At 33.1% G+C, this 21470-nt stretch overlaps 1 long non-coding RNA gene and 1 pseudogene across 4 annotated transcripts; both read left to right on the forward strand.

Annotated features, from left to right (window-relative positions):
* The first annotated feature begins 9765 nt into the window (after positions 1 to 9765).
* On the forward strand, positions 9766 to 12054 carry LOC112081626. 4 transcript variants are annotated; one of them, XR_002896555.1, is made up of 4 exons: positions 9766 to 10801; positions 10903 to 11044; positions 11126 to 11306; positions 11799 to 12054. It is a non-coding gene; the product is annotated as an uncharacterized LOC112081626 (long non-coding RNA). The 4 variants fall into 4 exon arrangements; XR_002896556.1 differs by having other exon boundaries at positions 9766 to 10089; positions 10171 to 10801; positions 10903 to 11306; XR_002896554.1 differs by having other exon boundaries at positions 10903 to 11306; positions 11674 to 12054.
* Positions 12055 to 19546: 7492 nt separating this feature from the next.
* Positions 19547 to 21470, forward strand: part of LOC18027436 — a 3324-nt pseudogene continuing 1400 nt past the window's right edge.

Consider the following 21470-nt stretch of genomic DNA (forward strand, 5'->3'; position numbering starts at 1 on the left):
AAATCTAAAAAAAATATTTGGGTTATTATTTTTGTAAAAATATAATAATAGTTTATTTTATAATTTTTGATGAACTTATATTTAAGGAAATCTATAACAAATCTAAATTAAAAAACTAAATTTTCGAATTTATATTAAAATTGAAATTAAAAATATAATATTTTATTAATATTATACTAAATTAACTTTTTTGGTAAATAAAAAATTAAAATCATAATTGTTTGGTAACAGAATATTTATCCAAAAACAGAATAGTAGAAAATCAAGTAAAAATTGTGTTTGGACACAAAACACCCTTCTTTTTTAATAGTATCTTATATATAAAAGTTGCTCAACTTTCTCCATATGCTTGACACATCAGCATTGGAGAGGTTGACATCTGTTACTTAAATTTTAATATATAAAATTTTAATATTAAATTTTAAAGCACTTAAAAAATATGAAAAGTTTATTTTATTAATTGACTCTTAACTAACATTTATATTAATGTTAAATAAAAATTTATGTTATACCTAATTAAAAATATTGATAGAGATGTATTTAATTTTTATATAACTGTAGATTACTTAATAATATTCAAGATGTACATTAAATTAATTTTTTAAAAATTATTTATAATAAAATACTAACAAGTAACAAATGAGATGATGATTATATTAATTTTAATTTTTTTATTAATTGACTATTAATTAATATTTGTATAAATGTTAAGCAAAAATTTATGTTATAACTAATTAAAATTTTTGAATGATATTAATTTTAATACAATTTTTAATTATTAAATAATATTTAATATGTATTTTAAATTAATATTTTAAAATTTTTAAGAATAAAATATTAACAAGTAAGTAAGTAATAAGTGATGATTATTTGAGAGGTTGACACCTGTCACTTAAATTTTAATATATAAAATTTTAATATTAAATTTTAAAGCACTTAAAAAATATGAAAAAGTTATTTTATTAATTGACTTTTAACTAATATTTATATTAATGTTAAACAAAAATTTATGTTATAACTAATTAAAAATATTGATAGATATGTATTAATTTTTATATAACTGTAAATTACTTAATAATATTCAAGATATATTTTAAATTAATTTTTTAAAATTATTTATAATAAAATATTAACAAGTAACAAATGAGATGATGATTATACTAATTTTATTTTTTTATTAATTGACTATTAATTAATATTTGTATAAATGTTAAACAAAAAATTATGTTATAAGTAATTAAAATTTTTGAATGATATTAATTTTAATATAACTTTAAATTATTAAATAATATTTAATATGTATTTTAAATTAATATCTTAAAATTTCATAAAATAAAATATTAACAAGTAAGTAAGTAATAAGTGATGATTATATTAATTTTTATAAAAATATAATAAAAAATTTGGAAAATTGAAAAGAAAAACGTGCATGTAACGTGCGAGTATTCACCTAATAGATATGAAAGTAGGTTAACTCTCTCCATATCTTGCCACATCAACAATTGAGAAACTGACACCTGTCTTTTCACATAATTATTAAATTATAAATTTTCGAATTAAAAGTCAAAAACTAATTAATACCACTAATTTTAACATAATTATTCTTTTTAATATTTATCTCATATGTATTTATGTTCATAACTATTAAGTTACAATAAAATTAAGGTTTTTCATATTTTTAATAAAAATAAATAAACAACATTTCTAACTTTTTGGTATTCGTCTATGACCTTTTAATATTTTTGGTACTAACTTTATACTTTTTCTTCCGGGTTATCCTCATTATGACCACTTTTTTCGAAGTTTATTCTATGAAAGAATGTAAAAATGTAGTGTTCTCTTCATTCAAAGATTTTACAGTTTTTATGGGTCAACTATGATATTATTATACCTGCATTTCATTGTGAAACATAACGTATATGGTGGTTCTTGCAGAATCATGTCAATTTGTATATCATAAATATGAGAACATTAAAAACCAGAGGTAATTATATGTTTCCAAGCAATTCAACACATAAATGTGATTTTTATATCATGTTTATGATTTCTAGAATAGTAGAATAGGTTTACCCTATTTCCAATCCTAAAAAAAGTTATTTGTTTGATAAAGATTTTTTTAAAAAAAAAACTAATATCAGACAATCAAACAAATTATTATATTATTATAATTAATTATGTATATATATCAACACAAACATATTTTTAAAAATATTATGTGAAACAAAATCCATGCGTATGTGCAGAAACAAACCTAGTAATAGTAATAAATAACTACAATTTCTATCATGAGAGACGAGAGTTTTATTCAAATAAAAATATTCTTAAAACTGTAAAGTATAAAATAAACTATACAAATCCGCATCTCATCTTGTTCACTCAATCAGCTGCAAATAAGATGAATAATTTTATTAATAATCAGGATGACTTGATCCCACATGATAATTTTTTCTTTTTCTTTTGACAAGTGTTGTTTGGTACGAAGATGCAGCACCTTTAACATAAGTATTATGTTGTCATTTTTACATTTTATCATGTGATTTGGATTGACTTGGCATGACATTCTAATATCGTAACATTGATCGATATGCAGGTTTAACTTTTGTTATAAAAAATAACGATAATATCGTAAAAATATTGCTATAAAAAAAATGAAAGCCAAATTTTGTGAAACTAAAAATTGTTATAAATACCATGATATCGTAAAAATATTTTCTAGACTAATTTTTTTCTGAAATTTCATTTGTTTTTGGCCGTCATGATGCAACTGTAAGACTTTTCTAGAATACTTAATATGCAAAGTCATAAACTTACCATGAATATGTATTCCCATGGCTTCCCTCACGGTGCTTGCAATGCGAGGGATGGGGACATACAAAAGATGAGTGCAAAGCAGTGTATGGATCGAAAACGATTCTGCAGAAACCGACCTCACAACACACATCCTCTCCTATTACGGTTAGGAGATGACCGAAGTTGTGCGCGAAGTAACTACCCCACAGAATAAAAGCGGCCATAAATTATTGGAAAAGACTGCAGTGGTGAATGTGGAGAATGCTATGACAAACCTCCTAGCATCAGTAACAAAACCAAAGAAGCAGACGAATAACCGTGATCAAGCCAAGTCAAGTGCAGTCCAAATGACGGACAGTTTGGTCGCTAATCCATCTGGAAATGAGGAATGGATTTCACCGTCTAAATCCTCTCGCAACTCGCATATCGGCGAAGCCAGAACAGAGACCTTTTCCTCTACTTCTTGCTACGCGATTCTTGATGGAATGGAAGAGAATGAGGAGACTGAAAAGAATATAGATTCTGAAGCTGGCATAGAAAGGGATAAAACAAAGGAGGTGGCACTGGAAAACCCCGAGACTCAATTAGTGGAAGAAGGCGAAGCTACTCAAGAAAACGAGGAACCCAGTACACTTGAAGAGGTAACTGTTGAATCTAGTGATGGAAACAGAGCTCCTCTACACCGTGCGGCAAAATCTGCTCACAAATCTGTCCCTGGACCGCAAACAAGATCTACTGCTACTGGTCAGAAGTCACCAGGGCATAGAAAGAAGAATAACAAAAAAAATAATCCCCAATGACAGGTTTTTTTTGGAATATCCGTGGTTTTAACAAGCATTGCAAGCATGGTGTAGTTCGTGACTGGGTACGAGGGAATTCATTTTTATTTGGGTGTCTTTTGGAAACACGGGTGAAAGAAAGTCGGTGTTTACAGATAGCTTCGTCGGGTTTTCCGGATTGGTCTATTGTTTCAAATTATGAATACAATAGATTGGGATGAATTTGGGTGGTTTGGCATAAAGATGTGAGTATAACGGTGCTAAGAAAAAGCGGGCAAATGATTTCTTGTTTGATCTCAGTAGATGGTCAGGACGAAGACATTGTATGCTCGTTTGTCTACGCATCGAATTTTGCGGCAGAGCGCAGGAGTTTATGGGATGAGATAAAGCAATTGCATGATTCTAATATTTGCAAGGATAAGAGATGGATGTTGTGTGGTGATTTTAATGAAATTTTGAGTACAGAGGATCACTCAAGTGCAGGGGTTTCAAATATTGATATGCAGAGTTCGCAGGATTTCCAAGAGGTTACACGACATTGCTCGTTAGTTGATATGGGATTTAATGGGCCGTGGTTTACTTGGAGTAATAAGAGGAGTGAAGGATTGGTTCATAAAAATCTGGACAGAATGCTTATAAATGAAGAGTGGCTGCTCATCTACGTCAATCATATTGTGTATTAGAAGCGGGAGGATGTTCCGATCATTTGAGAGGTCGCATATATCTGAATGAAAAAGCACAACCGGTAAAGAAGCCTTTCAAATTTATTAATTTTTTGACTAAGATGCCTGAGTTTTTACCTGCGATGGAAGAGCTATGGGGCACATCAGATCCTCTTTTCCACTCGACATCTGCACTGCATAGGCTGTCTAAAAAGTTGAAAAGCCTGAAACCTCGGATAAGAGAGCTGTCTAAGGCAAGATTTGGGAACTTGTCAAATCGTACAAAAGAGGCATATGATGAGCTTTGTACGCAGCAGGAGGAAAATGCACAAGCTCAATCTTCAATGGGTCAGGAAGCCGAGACTCTAGCTTTCTCGAAGTGGTCGCATCTCTATGATCTTGAAGAAGCATACCTGAAACAAGAATCGAAGCTGCATTGGATGGAGACTGGGGACAAGAGCAATAAGATTTTTTTCAGAGCAGTTCGCATTCGGGAAGTAAAAAATGGGATCAAAGAGATTACTGATGCAGAAGGACGAATGTTAAAAGATCCCAAAGAAATCAAAGCTGAAGCAGAACGCCATTTCAGAGAGTTCTTAACCAACACACCTGCAGATTTTCAGGGAATTGGGGTTGAGGAATTAGCAGACCTGTTGAATGTACGATGCTCTTTAACAGAGTAGGATGCTCTTATTCGAGACGTAACGGAGGAGGAGATAAGCAAGGTAGTTCAATCTATGCCAAATGACAAATCGCATGGACCTGATGGTTTACAGTCGATTTTTTCAAGGGCACGTGGAGTATTATCGGAAGGGATGTGACCACAGCGATACAATCTTTTTTCCGTCTGGGTTTTTTTCCAAAAGGTGTCAATTCCACCATTCTAGCTTTAATCCCTAAGAAGAATGATGCAAAAACAATGAAAGACTATCGGCCAATATCATGCTGTAACGTCCTCTACAAGATAATTTCGAAAATCTTGCAAATCGATTGAAGACCACTCTGCCGGGTCTAAAAGCTTTGAACCAGTCTGCTTTTGTCCAAGACCGCTTGCTGGTGGAAAATGTATTGCTAGCTTCTGAGATTGTGCAAGATTATCACAAGGATTCAGGGCCATCTAGATGTGCGATTATGATTGACATTTCGAAGGCATTTGACACAGTTCAATGGAGCTTTTTGTTAAATGTACTCGCTGCTTTGGGAATGCCGGATCACTTTATACACTGGATACGGTTGTGTGTTACCTCGGCGTCTTTCTCGGTGCAAGTAAACAGTGAACTTGACGGCTATTTTCAGAGTACTCGTGGACTGAGACAAGGTTGTGCTTTGTCCCCGTATCTGTTTGTTCTGTGTATGAACGTCCTCTCGCAATTACTGGACCGTGCTGCGATAGAAAAACGGTTTGGGTATCATAAACACTGTTCAAAATTGCAGCTAACACATTTATGTTTCGTCTGACGATATCATTGTCTTCTCGGATGGTACAGTGGAATCGCTAAGGGGCATTCTTGAGGTTTTCGATCGATTCACAGCTATCTCGGGACTCAAGATTAGTCTTGAGAAATCCACCATTTTCATGGCTGGTATTTCTGACGCTAATCGACAGCCCATCGTCGAGCAATTCCCGATTACTGTTGGGAACTTACCTGTTCGCTATTTGGGGCTCCCTTGTTGACTAAAAGTATGACGAGAGATGATTATGCTCCTTTAGTGGAAGGTATTCGAAAACGTATTGGTTCTTGGACGGTCTGTCATATTTTGTATGCGGGTCGGCTACAACTTTTGCGTTCTATCATATCAGGTCTCACCAACTTCTGGATGTCGGCTTACCAACTTCCAAAGCGATGTATCAGTGAAATCGATGCACTCTGCAGCTCATTCTTGTGGTCTGGACCATCGCTTAGCTCTAAGAAAGCAAAGCTATCCTGGTCTGAAGTCTAAGAAAGCAAAGCTATCTCCTCCGAGGTCAGTCGTTTTGGTCGATTCCAGATATTCAGAGACAGGGGTCTTGGATATGGCGTAAATTGCTAAAGCTTCGAGATGTTGCGAGAACACTATTTTCAGTGAAAGTAAACAATGGGGAAATGACTTCTTTCTGGTTTGATGAATGGTGCTCTCTAGGTCGTCTCATTGACATAACTGGAGCTCGTGGGATAATTGAGCTGGGAATCCCGATCCAAGCTTCTCTAGTTTCGATATGGCGGAATCGGAGAAGGCGGCGTCGACGACATCGCCGAGATGTTCTTAACACCATTGAAGACAAAATTATCCGAATTAAAGAGAGCAGTAATGGTGGAGATGATCAGGCGCTATAGAGGACAAAAAATGGTCTGTTTGGTTCTAGTTTCTCCTCGAAGTTAACTTGGAAAAACATTAGACACCATTCGCCGAGGAAAGCCTGGAGTAATTTGGTATGGTTTCAGAACTTTACTCCAAGTTTGCTTTTATAACTTGGCTGGCAATGGTGGATCTCCTATCCACAGGAGAGCGCATGGCGCAATGGGGTCTGGGGATATCTACAACATGCGTCTTCTGCTCTGCAGCATTGGAGACAAGAACTCATCTGTTTTTTGAATGCCCATTTTCAGCTCAGATATGGGGAAATCTTACGAGGGGGTTGCTGAAAAATCAATATACCAACAATTGGAACGATCTGTTAACTCTTCTTACAGGGAACAGTCTGGGGAAAACAACACTCTATCTGGCAAGATACGTGTTTCAAAGTACTCTTTCTGTTTTATGGAGGGAACGAAATGGACGGCGTCATGGTGACACCCCAAATCCAGCGGGGAGGCTGATCGGTGTCTTAGACAAAACGGTGCAGAATTGCTTGAGCTCACTGCGCATAGGAGGTGATAACCGATACATTGATGGTTTGGAAATTTGGTTTGGCTTTCGAGGCTAAACGCGTCAAGATTCGACAACTAATAGGAAATTCTTGTGCTCTGTTTTTTGCAGTTACTCTGTTTCTGCTTCTGCAACCAAATTTCTTTCATCTTTTTCTAAGAAAGTGTATGTAAAAGAAAACAGATTTTTTTTTAATATAATTTAACATATTTTCAAAAAAAAAAGTCATAAACTTATTTATTACATTTTGAAGTCATACAAAGTTAGTCTATTTACCTCATGTGTTCGATGATACTGGACCAACTTATGTATTTTTATGGAATGGTTTTTTTGGGCACTAGCTATGATAAGATAATTCAAGTATCATTTCATCACTCATTAGCTTATCACACATGATAATTTGAAAGTGCTATTTTGACATTGCCTATGCGGAACTTCTATTTTCTTACTAATTGTCTTCGTTGATTTTATTTTTGGTTAGTTGGAAAATAAATTATTAGCGATTACAGATCAAAATGAAAACAAAGAAAAATATAGGACTGATTGATCCAAAGAAGATTAAGATTGGAGCAGAAAATATTATAGATATGTTGGATCACTTAACCACTCCTTCACTCTTATTTCCCAAGTGATATATTCATATATATATATATTGTGTGTTTCTCTCTCTTTTATGAAAATTTATATCATCTTTTTTTGTTTATATTTTATTTTCGTTTTTTTTAGGTAAGAACTGTGTCGAAAATCCAAATGAGACTACTCCGAGTGGCCGTTCACGATGTGAGTTTTTTTTTTAAATGACGATGTATACTTGTTGGAATTTTACAGCTTTTTATTATTATCTGAGATGTAAAATATAATATGTTTTCAAAATAAATTTGCAGGATTCAGATTCAAATGTGAGGCCGGTTCAATCTACAAATAAGCGTGTGGTAATCTTATACTAGACCAAAATATTGTTGAATTAAATACATTATATTTTATTATTTGTACCAAAAAACAGAGTACATGATGTGTTTCTTGATTAATGCTTTTGTTTTTATATCAACAATTCCTTAAAACTACAAAGTCGAAGAAAATATACATTTCCCTATAACAATTATCTAAAGAGTGAGTTAGGTAGATAGCCTTGGTTAACCAATTAATTAAATATCTAGCTATGGATAAATTTAAATTAAGGTATTAGGAAAAAGAAAGACAAAACTAATTTTAGCATTATTGATGTCCATCAATTGCTAAAAGAAAAGTAAAACTTAGTTTTTCTTAGAGGATTAAGACACTTACTTAGTGTTGGTAGTATACTTCGCACCCCCAATTTAACTCGGTATCAATCGAAACCGGTTTGAAAAGACTTCGGTTTACGAGAATTAGTACCAAGGTTGAATCGGGTGGATCCAACGAAGTCCATTAAAGCCCAATTTCTCGAAATTAGCCAATTTTTCCAAATTTTACGGAGGATTTCCGAAAATATCGGAAAGGAAGAATGTCAAATCCCACATCGAGAAGGAAAAAGAAAAATTCTTCTCAAACCGCTTTAAAATTCGTATAAATAGGGGAGGACTTCATTCGAGGCATCCGCAAATCAAAAGCAGAGAGAGACCTTAGAAGAATTTTGAGATCATCCTTTTATTTTCGAGTTCTCTCTTTGTTAACAAGGTCGTTGAAACTACGACGACTTTAACTCAAGTTGTATTTTTCTGAACTATTTTCTAATAAAATGAGACTTTTGATTCGAATATTACTGTTTTACCTCTTAGTGTGATATTATATATTAACAATTAGCACAAAACTAAGTTAACAAAAAAACGTAAAATTTATCAATTTGCAAGATTGTAAGAAATAACAAAAGTGGACGAAGTTGACAAAACAGGAAAATTAACAACTACAATACGACACTACGACAAAAAGTCCAAAACATATAACAAAGGATCTAATTTCCATTTACGCAAAGGTTAATTAAGTGAATAACCAAAATCCAATGATGGATGAAGAAAATAGCCATAGATATCCTATAATTAAGCAAGTAACATTGTCGATGTTTTTTGGACGAAATTATCCTTACAAATAAGATTGACAAATTGTTAATAAAAAAGAGAAAGTTTTTTGTAGACGTGAGAAAGTTTTGTAGACGTGTTTCACACATTGCCTACTGCTATCACGTCAGTATAGAAACTCTAATCACTAACATAATATAGACATATTATTTAAGTTTTGTTATAGACATTTCATTCAATGTAAAAAATAGTACATAATGAATGAAAAGATATATACGAAGATGTATAATGATTAAAACATAGTTGTGGTATGCTACATTCGAGTTTGCATTCCCTAGAGATTGATAACTTGTTTCTCACTATAATTGGAGAAATTATATGTGGCCAATATAGACCTTTTTTTATCCAACTCAATTTTATATGGGTTTCCAATTCTCTAACCTGAAAAAACTTCACTTGAATTAGTGTAAACCAGTATGGACAGTCTATATCTATAATATAAAACGTGCTCAATTCTCTCTAATTTTGCGACACGTCAGCATCTGTGAGAGTGCCATGTGTCTTCTTTCACAGTTTGATGTTCACGCGCTTTTACTCATGCCTTTTTGTCTTCCTCTCCACATTAAATCTTTTCCTGCGTTTGTTCTTCTAACCTTCCCTCATTTATACGAAAATCAATTCGTTTTACTTTTCTCATCTGACCATTAGTACTTTAAATATACCAGGAGAAATATTGATACAAATGAGTGGGAGATTGGGTCTTCTCAACTTTGCCTCTCTTCCATGGAAGCCACAAGCAAGGTAAGCGGCTTTAGACTCAAGAAAGAGATTATGCTGGTAAAGTGTTCTAGGCATTCATAATCCATTTCAACGAAATCTTGTAACATCGTTTCTGGGTTCACCACAAATGCAACGATTATGGTGCTTATATAGATCATTCTCGGGTATTTTTGTTCTTAGAGACTGAGTATGACACAGGTCTATTTCACATTGAGTATTGCCAATAAATCTATCAAGGTAATTTTAAAATTCTCTGCCTCAGCCGTTCTGGATCTCGCGCCTCTCATTTTGCTTTCCATTCGCTCTGCTTCGTCCTAGGCTTATTGTTGGCAAGATTGATCATCGGAGCTTACGACCATGCCGCTTTTAGGCTCCAAGGTTTAAAGGCGATTGTCAAAGGCGTTTGGGGGCCACCGTTTTCCCCACAACATCCGACTCGGAGCGACCAGTTTTTTTTTAAATCCTGATTACCTTTCTCTTTTACTTTCAGCTGAGCGAGATTTGCATGAACTGAACCTGGAAATTAAGGTCTGAGAACCTTTACAATCCGATAATTCAGTATTGTTTATAGTTTAAGCTCTATAATTGTAATGGTTTATGCTGAATTTTACTGTTTTTGTTTTTCTGATGATCCTTGCCTTGTATAGGACATTCAAACGAACCTACTAACCTGATTTGGATCCACCTTGTAATCCTAACTTTGCTTCAATTAGCTTCTGATTACAGGGTCGTAGTAGTATTGAAGTGGCTGTGATTAGAATCTGTTTTGGTCTAAGATCGGTTCTTCTATTGGTGCCGTGCTGCGTGTAGATTGCTCTTAATGTGATAACATTGGTGGTTCTTGTCGTAACTCTGTAGAGACGCAGATTTGGTCAGAAGAATCGTAACTGCAACTGAACTTGGAGTAAGGGCGAGTGGAGTTCTCTGGGCGTTTGCTTCCTACGAGGCTGTAAGTCACTTTTATATACGTAATTCCGATAACGATATTGAAACATCATGACTTGTAATTATTGACTTGATGAACATTTTGTTACTTTGTTCTTCCTAAAGGTCTACAGAGATCCCAGATGGGAACGAAGCTATGACAGTTATGGTTAAGATGGTGGACTTGTCTGTGAGGTCAGCTCGCTTGTTTCGGGAGTAAAAGGCGTCCCACCCGAAGAACACCCAAACGGTTACCATTTTGTTGCAGGTGGGTATGTATATGGCTTCATATGTGTCTTTTAACAGCTATGATTTCATTTCTCGTGGATTAGTTCACTACTTGTGATAGAAACAATGTGATCGCATGTGCAAAACACTTTGTTCGAAATGATGGTACCAAGAAGTAGACCTACCACCAGTAGAGTCAGCCGGAGAAGATAATGATTCTTTGAGGGGAAGATACATCAAAAGATTTAATGCTGTTATCGTATATCAGAGTTGTATGATTGTTGACCGTATCGACTTTCTCGGTAAGCTGTTTCTTATTTTCATTCCAACTTTTGGACAACTTTTTTTCTACGGTCATATTCAACAAGATATTATTTTCTTCAACAAGCTTTTCCATTTTCATATTTACAGTTAGTAACCTTTTGTGATCCAGTTGATCATGGATATATTGATATCATTTCCAAGAAACAATGAGATCTATCATCTATATACATATATACATATATATAAAAATATATTGATCATGGATAAATTGAAATCATTTTAAAAAAACAATGAGATATATCGTTAAACAGAACCAAGAGATAATAACACATTTTATTGGTCATTGTGGTGCTCTAGACTATAGAGGTTGATTTCTATATGACACATTTTCTTTCCTACTTACAGCCTTCATTTTCTCCATCTCAAGTCTTAGAGCTGGATCCATCCCTATACGTCCAATTTTTAATATCTTTTGATTTTTGATCCCTATGTATAAGTTTTTGTTTACAATCTTTATCTTCTCACGCTAGGTGCTTCTTCCACCAGCCGATTTGCGGTGTCCACTACTGCCACTCCTTGGTATGTATATGGCTTTCCCAATATTCATTAAGCTGAAAAAGTAAAGTTATGTGCCTGGCAAGGCATCTGTGGTGATTGGAGAAACTATCAACGTTTTCTTGGTTATTCTTTGTTTTAGATTTGGAAATTAGATGTTTGGTTGTTCTGACCTGGTTTACGATTGTGTGATACTGTACATATTTATCTTACTGTAAATCATTTACCTTAGCTGCCACTGTTGATGCTATTTGTGGGGAGATAGCAAATGATCGTTTCCAACCTTATTTCATAAATTACGTATGTTGCACCACATGAACTGACGCCATAACTTCTCCTCACTTTTTATTCTGTGCTTCAATTACGCCATGATGTGCAGCTTGAGAATACACTGCTTGCTGACACCTATGTTCCGCTTTTGAAAACTTGTCATTTTGGTTACTCTAAATGATATATAAGATATGGCTAAATACCTTAGTTGATATTACAAACCAAAAAAAATACTCCAATTGACTGAAAAAAAAAACGGATCAAAATTAATGATGTTATTAAAGGACAGGAGGCTTGAACACAAATATGAAATAACATAAGAAAACCGACTTAAGACATGTACACATCAAAACACATTAATGTATGTTTATTTTCAATGATTAAAAAAGGAGATAATTCAATTAAAACAAAGGAAACTTTAATAACATCGTGCCTAAATTTTTAACAAGTCCTATTGGCTCAAATAATATGTTAACAATTACAATTAGTTATTTCTGTTCCAAAGAAACAATCTGTTATTTTGTTTAAAAATACAATCTTGCATTTCAGCTTTCACTAATAAAAAATTACTTTCAACCAAAATACATAATTAAATACAGAATTTAAAACAATGTTCAATAAATTACAAAAACTATCCGCGCGTAGCGCGGACATTCATCTAGTGTTCCATAAAGATTGGTGCTTTATTGCGATATTTCATATCAATTGTTGAATAATGTTACAATTGAAAATTAGAGATCTTTATAATTTTATCTATCATTGCAGATATAACTAAAGATCATAATTTTGTGCGTGTCTGTTAACAGCACAAGCAAAACATCAAAGCCAAAATGGAAAAAGCTTTTCTTTTATAAATCAGCATCCGAAAAAAACAGTTTATACAAATAGTCGATCTATACTAATAAACATTATATACAAATAGACGTTCTATTATTTTTTACAAAGCGACAAAGAAGCCAATGAATCCAACCTATAATCATGTTAATGTATTTCTTGGAAGTTTCAATGCTGAGAATGGAATACAATTGTGAGAGCTATTTAATTCATTTGGTCATACTATAATATATGCTATATAGAGACTTCATATATTATAATATAACTGACTGAGAAAAAGGTTCACAGTTTTGAAAGAATAATTTATATCTAATCAAAAGTTCACTGAATATAGATATTCTATAAAATAATAGTCTTTCCATACACATTTACAAAACAAGTGAAGAATAAAGACTCAAATTCCACCAGCAGCGACTCCATCACTTGCAGATAAGAGACTTGGCGACACAACTCAAAATAAAATTATATGCTTTGAATCTTAAAAATATATGAAGTGGAAGGAGAGAAAGAGAATCAAAGGGGAGAAACATATAATTTGGTGGAAATTAATTTTTTTTTTTTTGTGATTTTTTGGTGAAGTTGATGATAATGATAGTGGTGTAGGTGCAGAAAAAATTGTGGAGCATTGCGTGAGAGAACGAAGGAAAGAGAGATGAGGAAAGAAAGAGAGAAGAGGAAGGAAAGAGAGAGAGAAAAATGAGAAAAAGAAAAAAGGGTAAAATTGTATTAATATATAATATATAGAAAATATCATATTCAGATTTTTTTTGGTTAGTTTGTGAATTAGAATTTGCTTGATGGTTATTAAATGCAATTTCGCAAAATAATCAGGAAAAAAAACGGAAGACCGAAGAAAATGTAATAAAAAAATGTGAAATTTCCCCAAGTGTTGACTAAATTGACAAATGAAGAAAAATAACACTTACGACATACCGTCCAAAATCTATACTATTATTTGCGAAGTCAAAAATCTTATGTGTCGTCTCCAGAACGATTTGCTTATGTGTCATTATTAAAATTTATATATGTGTCATTTTAATTAATTATGATAGGCCAATCATTAATCATACGTGTCAATATGTGTGACATGATTTTTTTCATCGATTATGGGCCATTGAATTTGTTAATGGACCAGCGGTTTTAATCTCGATCATAGCCACCGAATCTGTTAAAAACTCCAAACACTAAAGCATCTATTCTACTCTATATATGCTCGTATCGTGTTCCTCTTCTTTATTGTTCCTAAACATCTTTTTATATATTCGTGTTCATAATTTTTTTGGAGTAATCAGTTATTGTTCGTAAATATAAATTGACCTAAACTTTTTTATTGTTTTCCTTAAAGCAATCTTCATGACCGAGCACATATTTAGTTATGTTATGTTCTTTTCACTGTTTTGTGTTTGAATTTGTTTCTTTTAATTTGACTTTGTAATCTTATATTAATATATACCTTCCACCATGCTGATTTGATTAGGTTATCTTCGTTGGTGGTTTATACAATGGACAACATGTCAAGAGGTAGACTAATCGATTTGCTATGTTGTTATATTCGTTCGGTTTACTTTTTATACAATTAGACAACTTTTGATGCATCGCTTATATTTTTTAGAGATGCATCGTTTTGTATTAAAAAATTCTAATTCTATACTTCGTGGTTATTATTTTAAGATGTATCGCTAATACTGCAAAGTCGAGTTGAATGATTCATCGTTTGAATTACAAAGCTTCAAGTAATTTGTCTGAATTTTCTCTCTCTTTAATTCAGATGTTCCCGTTTTGAGCTTCCACTTGCCTCAACCTGATCGTGAACCTGAAGGGTAAGCGTAAGTCCATATTCCTTTTTTTTGTTACAACGTTATTGTTCCTTAAAAGTAAGTTGGCTCCACGACTTTCTTTTCTTCGTGATTACTTGCATTTGTATTTCGTTATTATTCACTTACATGTATAGTTTGATGTTCTTCTAAAAGATTATTACAATTTTGACATGTCAAGGTTTACACCTTGAGAGGCGCACACAATTTATGGGTTAGATGGATTATAATCGTTTGTTTCCCGAAGCTCGAATTCTCCAGTATTCAGAATTCTCATCACTCTACGTTTAATGGCACAATCTTTGTGTATTCTGTTCTGCTGTCTCTGTTTTTTGTTTACTAGATTCTTGAGACATTTCATAACAACTTTTGTATAACATGCGCCTCCCTCCTCTTTTTTTTTTTACACATGGTTCTGTCGTTAGTTTCTTCTATTGTTACATTTACTTATGTTCTAGATCCTAACAGAATACATGAGGAGGATCGGTGTACACTTGATTTGATGTCACTTGATATATGCCTTAGAGATTCACAGTCCTCAGTTTTACTGAAAGGGAACTTTTTTTTTTTCTTTATAAAATTTAGGCTCGGGTGATAACACCGTATTTTGACCACTTTTATGGATCATTCTGAAATACTTTTTCTATGTTTTTAATTGCTTTCAAGTACTTTATTACGTTTTTCTAGTATTTGTAGTTCCAAGACTCTTTTCAGGTAACTTAGGGAAAAGCTTAACAAAATGGATAGAAAACCAGATTTCAGCTCAGAATCAAACCGTCAGAAGTTCACCCCTGATTGAAGGCCTTCTCACCGTCTGATCCAGCTCAAACTTGGAGATCTTAAAGATGGAAGTATCAGCTTTCCAGCACACTTTACAGCTTGGCAATCCAACGGTTCAATCAAAAGATACGCGAAGAGCAAGATGTCCCATAAACCAGCCGGCAAGCGTTTCCACCCGCGGCCAACAGACCAATCCCCACGGTCACAACCATCCCGACCGCGGCCAGCCACCCATTCCCCGCGGTCGCGCACTTCCCGACCGCGGCCAGCTAAATCCGAACCCGAAGGCCCATTTCTAAAGCCCATATCATTTTTCCAGCCTCAATTCCGGAACCCTAGACACCATAGAGTATTAGAGACTATAAATACATGTCATTTAGGTCGTTTTTAGAGAGAGAAGAAGAGAGACGAAATACTGTACAGAAATTTTGCTTTAAGCTTTGTTTTTAGGTTTTAGGGAGAGAGAGATTTGTCTCTTGAACCCTTGTTCTTTCTTTTTCAATTTCGGTTTCTATTCTACTTTTTAATACTATGTTTTTGATTTCGTTCATTATGTCTGAGTAGTTTTATTGTTGGGATTAAGGGATTTTCGATGGGGATTTATATGTTCGGTGAGGATTCCTTGAGCTTTTGAGCCGAATCTTAGAACTTTTTCTTCTGAATACGTTTTTACTGCATGAGAATAGCGTCATGAACTACAATCTGATCCAGATGCTTGGTGACACGAAAGTGTTCATCCGGTGTCAGATCTAGTTTGGGAGAGCAAAACAAACAAAGGAGTGGAAACCTACCTATGGGAGATTTGTGACTGCTGACGAGTCTTAAACATAATGCATCTCTTCTTTTCCAGTGCCAGAGTGGAAACCTACTGGTCAGGGTTGAGAGAGATAATTGTCTATGATCACGACAGTGGCGTATTCATACGTTCGTGACTCCAGTTCGAAAAGTTTAAGCTAAGATCTTATCAAATTTACTCTCTAGCAATGTTTTGAATCGTTCGTACCCCTGAGAAAACTTCCCTGAACCCCAGCGCTTTCTTTCTTATAGATTCACACCGTTTTATTTCAAGCTTTAGTTCAATATTTTCATTCCTTTTTAATCGATTTTCATTTAAGCAATTAGGTTAACCGTTTTTCTCATTTTTAGTTATTACGTCATTTTAATTCCAGTATCTTCTCTTTAAGATTCGTTTTTACATTTTAAACACACCACCAAAACCCCCACAAAACCATTTGGTTCTAGACTTTCTTACTTTATATTTCTTTCGAAGGCTTTTGCAAGAAAGATCCTCCTTCCCTGTGGATTCGATCCCTAAGTACTACAATCGATCAGCTGTGCACTTGCGGCTATTGATTTCATTTAGGGTAAAACTTGACAACCCTCACCACAGCACACATCATCGGGTCCTCTTTATGACACAAGCAGATATAGGCCATGCATTATCGGACAAAACTGTGTTTGATAAAAGAACTTTGTTTGTTTCTTTATTGGTGGATCTAACTCTTGAGATATTGGATCATTTGTCTTTGTTGCTTTATTTTAGTTTACCAAGGTACAAGCCCTTATGTATCACGTTTGAGGGTTTGCACGCATAATTGCTTTGATTTTGTATAAAGTTCTAAAGACAGTGGAATTTCAGTGCTGAGGTGAATTCTTCTATGGGATTGTTTTGATATAATCTTTTTCTTATTTTCTTGGTGGATGTTTTGCAGCTTCCAGTCTTAGGACAACACTGAGACCAACCTCTGCTTTGTTGGAAACACATTGTGTCAGCAGTAGAAGGCTCAGTTGTATGGGGCTACTCTCAACCAAATAAGAAGGCTATTTCTTCTCAGAAACCAAAAACGATCAGGTCTTATGTCTGTTGTCATACCTTGACTAGGCAAGGGGAAAGAGGGGGGCAGTTTCATTGCTTATCTGCAAGAAAAAATTGCTCATTTCCTGTTGTGGATGGACTGTCTCTCTCCAATGAAAGGAGCAACAACGTGGCCAGAAGAGAAGCTTGGCGTAGTAACAGGTGCAGGTGCATCAGCGATTTCAGCTAAAGCTAGCATCAGGTCTAAGCTGAGGCTCTTGAGGAACGTGTGCGAGAACGTCAACCCTTGTACGCCACACCTGTGGGGGCTTGTGATCGTGACAGAAACTTGCGACGGTAGGATTAGGGTGTTCCATAACTATGGTTTACCAGTTCAAATATACAAAAGCGGAAAATGTGTATATGTAAACAGTGTTAGAGTAGTAGCATTCATTAATTTAGATTGGAGCTCACGTTAACTTTAAAATCATGAGCTAAAATTGGTCTCTTTGTATTTTGTGTCTGGTGCTTTATGTGACACCTATTATGTGCGTGTGTATAAGTAAACACCGACCGTGATTTAAAATTTGTCAAACTTAGAAGCGACAACAATGTGACTGACTACTGAATCTCTCTGGTTCTTAACATTTACAAAACATTAGTATAATCCTTTTTGTGTCTTTCTGTTGATATTATTCCTTTAACCGAGGACTCTGAAATATGTTTATGTTTTGAAATTTGCTTATCAGATGTTTGAAAATAAAAAAATATATACTTGAGGAATTGTATCTGATGAGCATAACAAGAACATGGACACTACTTGATCGACTCTCCCCCTTTCATATATATTAAGAAAAACATACAAAAGAAAGAAAAAAAAAACTCCCATCTTTAGAGCTTTACTTTATGTTTTTTTTTAACTGTATTAGTCTTGATATAAATATATACACAAGGCTTGAGATTTTGGATCAAAAAATTAGATCCTTCTTAAATCGATTAAGTGAAACCAGTTTAATTAATCTTTTTTCCTAAAAAGTCATAGCTTTTTTACTCATTTTCACTAATCTTACTAACAATATAGCTTTAAAGTCAATTCAACTGATCAATCTAAGACGGTCTTAATGGTTTTTTTTGTTTAAAAGATACAACACTCTCATCAATTTAATATAATACATGATAACAGCAAAAAGAAATTAGTTAAATTAGACAAAAAGAAAAGTAAAAGATGAAGAAAAACCTGAATAATAGTATGTCGAGACGACAAATATGATAAAGAAAGATAAGAAAGAAAATGAAGAAATTGGAGATAGTGAAAAGAAGTCGGAAGAAATGAAGACGATAAAAACAAGCAGGAAGAAATCACAGATATTGAAGAAGAAATAAAAATTAAGGAAGAAACATATTTTAAGATTTTGTTTTTTTGTACAATATTTTTTATCGGAGGTAACACATATAAATACCATTTTATTTATGTATGATAGATATTATAATATTTTTATATATTAACTGTAATTGTTTTTAAATTTAGATAATTTAAATATATAAGTGGTTTCATGAACGTAAGCTACAAGAAAATAATACTTGAAATGATGAAGCTGTTTTGATGTCAAAAAAATGTGCGACTGATATGAAGAAGGAGAATGAAGAGATGGACAAGATGGTTGAAAGTAAACTAAGAGAACAAAATAGGAAATAAGCATGACGGAAAATTTGTTCTTGAACTTCTACAGCTTTGTTGCAATTTTTGATCATTTTATTATTATTATACATGTGAAACGGACATTATGGTCTAATTTCCAATAAGATATCGTTTTTGAAAAGTTGTGTACTGTAAAAGTATTTCATCTGAATTTGATTTTGATTGAATGAAAAAAAGTCTTACAAAACCTCATTAGAAGTAGCATAATCAGAGTAAACAACGATGAAAAAAACATGTTAGCCTACAAATATTACGTTCTTTTTTTTTATTGCACAAGAATTATTATACTATCTTTAAGGAAATTTATTCTGTACAAATCAATACAACTATCAATTGTAAATCCTATTCAAAATAAGAGAAAATAAAACTACAGAAGAAGTCAAAGGATATAAAAGAAGAAGAAGTAGAAAAGAAGACGAATAGACGACGAAGAAGTCAAAAAGACAAAGACAAAGTCATATCAATTAATCCCGAAAAGAAAAATAAAAAGGTGGATAACCCAAACTAATGAAGAGGCATAAGGATAACAAGATGGGGAAGTTGAAGAAGAAAAAGAAAAAGAATCAGACGCTTGAGAGGTTAGAGAAAAAGAAAAAAATAAGAAAACAAAGTAGTAGAAGAATAAGAGGAAGAAGAGGGGGAGTAAGAAAGTGGAAAAAAAAAAAGTTGAGACTATGAATATTATGAAAAATAAGTCAAGGAAAATAAGAAAACGGAAGAAGCAAAATACAATGAGGAAGATCAGAAGAGGAATCAGAAGAGGAAGACGACAAAGACGAGATAAATAAGAATACTAGATTAAAGAAAACTCAAAAGAAATAAGATAAAGAAAAAACAAAACTAAAAGAAGAACCAGGGGTTGGAGAAGACAAAGACGATAAAGAAGTAGAAGTCAAAGTCCCAGAAGATGTAGATGAAGAAGGAAACGAAGAAGACTAAGCAGAAGAAAAGGAAGAGAAAGCAGAAGAGGAAGAAGACAAAGACGAGATAAGTAAGAATGATATATTAAAGAAAAATCAAAAGAAATAAAACGAGGAAAAAAAAAGTAAAAGAAGAAGCAGGTGTTGGAGAAGAAAAATATGATAAAGAAGTAGAAGTCAAAGTTGTAGAGGATGAAGATGAAGAATGAAACGAGGAAGATGAGAGAAAAAAAGAGGAGGAGAAGAAGAGAGAGCTGATTAAGAAAAACTTGAAAAATACGAAGACATATATGTTCAAGATAAGGAAGGAAAACGGAAGTTGAAGATGACAAAGTATGAAAAGGTGAAGATGGGAAAGAAAGCTAAGAGAAACTTAGAACAAGAAAAAAATGTGATGAAGTATAGGAAGGAAGAAGAATATAAACTAGACGGATAAAAAACAAAAGAAAAGAAGAAGAAGAAATCGAAAAAGACAAATATTATAGAAAACAAGAAGCCCAAGATGATTAAGAAATTATGAAAAATAACATGAAGAAGAAAAATAAGAAAATAAAGAAGAGGAAGAAAAAAAAGAAGATAGAGATGAAAATGTAGAAGATGAAGAAAACAGAAAAAATAATATGTCAGAGAAGACGAAAATAATGAAAAAGAATAATCGGAAGAGAAAGACAATAACAAACCAAAAGAGAATGGAGAAACAATTGTTCGAAAAGAAAAAATGATAAAGAATAAGTTAAAGTCAAAGACAATTAAGTCAAAGAAACATAAATCAAATACGTTAAAGAAGAAGAAGGGAAACATGTGAAATAACCGATTAGAATGACAAATATTTACAAGAAAATGAAGAGAGAACTCTGGCAAATGAGAGATAAAAAGAATTACAGAGAAAGAAACTTTTGTAATTACAATATTTTAGTAGATAGAACAATATATTTACTATGGTTGTAAGATCTTTTTTTATTGGTTGAATGTCTAACATTGTTGTTATATTTATGTTTAATTTTTTATTTGTAACAAAGTTAATAATTTAATGATGTAATCACCCAATTATATTTTGTGGTAAATCTTCTGATATTATATCTTTTAGCGAAATTAAAACACATCAACTATTCTATCTTGGGGTTTTGGGATATTGGATCGCTACTCTCTTTGCCTTTGTTGTTGTTTTTTTTAGTTTGATTAGTTACAAGTTTTTTATTTTCACGTTGGATAATATTATGTAAATTACTTGTCGAAAAAAGTATTATGTAAATTACTCACAGTACTAATTTTTTCGCCTGTTTAAGTTAAACTACTAAATACGATCTCTTTATGCATCAATATTAACAATTCAAATTTATAAAAAATTAGAGTATTTGATCATCATTTTCGAAACAAATAAAAAGATTCATTTTTAACACAGTTCTGCCCGCATATGGTGCGGGCTACCACCTAGTTTCTATATAATCGTGCATGAATGGGAAACTTAGTATTCGATCACTCATATTTCTCGCAGCAGCCACAATGATAATGGCTCTCTCTTTCAAATCATAATC

Source organism: Eutrema salsugineum, unplaced genomic scaffold (genome assembly GCF_000478725.1).
Source record: "Eutrema salsugineum unplaced genomic scaffold, Eutsalg1_0 scaffold_10, whole genome shotgun sequence".
NCBI lineage: Eukaryota > Viridiplantae > Streptophyta > Magnoliopsida > Brassicales > Brassicaceae > Eutrema > Eutrema salsugineum.